Source organism: Saccostrea cucullata, unplaced genomic scaffold (assembly GCF_032062105.1).
Source record: "Saccostrea cucullata isolate Sc308-1 unplaced genomic scaffold, CSIRO_AGI_Scuc_v1 ctg7632, whole genome shotgun sequence".
Lineage (NCBI taxonomy): Eukaryota > Metazoa > Mollusca > Bivalvia > Ostreida > Ostreidae > Saccostrea > Saccostrea cuccullata.
The window spans coordinates 1-3045 of NW_026927681.1; positions in this window are offsets into that span (position 1 = coordinate 1).

Sequence of the window (3045 nt, forward strand, 5' to 3'; positions counted from 1 at the left end):
GATATGTCGTTTGCAAGCCCTATTTGGTGCTGACAGAAAAGGCATGTGAAGTATTTTAATTTTTTTCCTCTTGAACTCGACCTTGGACTCTATTAAACTTGCATTGTAGAAATGTTAACCTTCCCCTAAAACCGCCATACGTAAGCATCGGTGTTTCACAGACACATATCCACACTTTAAATGCCTGTAATTCTAACTGTTATGTAAAAAGTCAAGGTGACACAGCATTAGTAATGTAACTAAAACATATCTTATCAATCTACAATGACCTTTGTTTTATTAATTAAACATTACTTTTCAGATGACCAGTGCGTGGTACATGTGTACCACATGGATGGGAAGGACAACACACAAAAACACACAATGAGTAAATGCATATTTATATATATATATATATATATATATATATATATATATATATATATATATATATATATTAGTGATGGGAATCGGTAAGAATTTCATAATCGATGATTGGGTCACTCTAACTAACTAATTATCGATTAAAATCGGACATGTAAAAAAAAATATCAATTTTAACAAGTAAATCGTAAGAATGGGTAAATGACGACTTTCTGTGGTGATCCAGCTGGTCCTTTGTTCATTTTATAGAACCAAAAGTAAGCCCCAGCCCAGAAACATGCTTTGTTATACGGGTAGAAATACAAGGTTTATTTATCTGCACCTTTAACTTACACAAATAAGTCAAAAGCAGTACTGTGGTTGGAAAATAAGGGTTAAAAACTATAATGCTTGTAAGATAAAATGATAAACCGATTAATCAGAATTTTAAAAATGCAATCGATTGCTTGGATTACGTCAGCAATCAACTGATTTTTGATTATAATCGATGATTGGAACACCACTAATATATATATATATATATATATATATATATATATATATATATATATATATATATATATATATATATATATATATATATATATATATATATATATATATATATATATATATATATATATATATATATTATCTTTTTATTTCATGTATATGTTCAAGTAAAAATAAACACTAGTACAGACTGTGGGGAGCAGTGCTGGATAATGCATTATATTATATGATTGAATAATTTCCATCTCTCTAATTGGCTGGGATCCAACTATGTTAGAAAAATAATACGTTGTATTGACCTGTACGTGACGTTCTAGGTGAATACTAGGCTTTATTTCTTCTATATTGATCTAAAAAGAGATCTGGAATTTGATACAAATTGTTTTAGAAAGCTATTTAAACAATTATGCCTTTTTTTACGTAAACAAAACATAAGTGAAAATTTATTTTCGATTGAGGGGGGTTAGAGGGGGTGCATGGACACCTTCAAACACTTTCACTGAACAACAATTTTCACTTTTTTCGGCTGTCAGTTTTCCCTGATAATATTCCTTCCTTTCAAAATCTATTCTTTAAAAAAAAACTGACATTATATTTTTTCATCACAACTAGATTAAAAAAAACAACAACTTCAAATTGATATGACTGGTAAAGCTTATTTACATTTAAATCCTGCTTCTGCTTTTGTGTTTGGCTAGGACTTAAGGTAGAACCTATGTCGGAGAAGTCTTTGTCACAAGATTTTCAAACTTTTCATAATGATAAATTAGCCCTTGCTTATCAATCAGTTAAAAGCACATGGCATGTTTCCTTGTTATTAAATGTAGTGCAGCCAGTTAAACATAAAATGATAAATACATACTGCGACTTCACAATTTCAGTCATGTTAGGGGTACTTGTCATGCAAAGAAGACAACAAAATCCAAGATTTGCTTCTTTAAACATCATTGTTTTTTTTTTGTTTATTAATTGAACAGTATGAAACAATATTTCCCGAGAATAAATTCTTTTTTATTCAATTGACATAAAAGATAAGTCCACATTTTCAAAACTATAGGCAAATGAACTCCATTTATTTCAGTCAATTTTCCACCCTACATTTGTTAATATATATCAGAAGTCTTTGTCACAATGTTTTCAATCTTTTATATATTAAAGAACATACCCAAATGATTACAAAAAGTGATTAAAATATATACCTTTCCCCTCCAACGAATGAGAGATAGGTTATTTACCGATACTTATATTCTTGACCTTTTTGCACTTACACAGATTTTTCATTAAATGACTGTTCGGGGCTACTTTCAGCTTAAAAATGATTATAGAAAATTGAACTTTTAATTTAAAAGATCATATTTAATAGAGAAATTGTAATAAGACTCCAAGAATATGAATAAGTAACAAATAATTATGAAAAAGAATGCACATCATTTCATAAAAGATATCACAAAATGTACACACAATCTACAACACGTACATCTTTGACTTAGACACATTTCATCAAGATATTACACTATTTACCGGTAGTTGGCAACTGACAATCTTTAAAAAGATTTTTGCATTCCTTCAAAATAGTTACATATCATTTACATTATTACAGTTTGTTGTATACATGGCAATTTCATCACACAATATAGTCTTGGATTTGACAACTTAATTAAGGTCAAGATCTATTAAATGAAAGGTGCCTACAGGTTTCTCTAATTCAACAAATATATTGTCATTAAGCATTATATAAAAAAATATATATAAATTGAATATTAAGAAGATTATTTCGGCATGATTTTAAATTGAATTCTGTGAATTTCAAAATGCAGTTTTTTCTACCATTTCTATACTGAAGCCGAAAAGTACGGGAAATGAGATTGAGTTAATTATGACGTCATAATAGATCTAGCACAGGCTAAACACATTCACTAGTTATGATGTCATGCGACGTAGGTTCTACGTTAATTAAATGGAAACAAGTAATCGATTTTTATCATTTTATCAGTGAATCATAAAATAAAACAATATTGCTGTTTTTCGGTCGATACAATGATTTAGCCATCTTCTAGGTACAAATTCACTCCTCAGATGGCTAAATCATTGTATTGACCAAAAAAAAAGCAATATTTTTTTTTCATATATGAAATTGTTGCTACAAAAAAATTGCCTATATAGCTATACATTTAAAAAAAATATTATTAG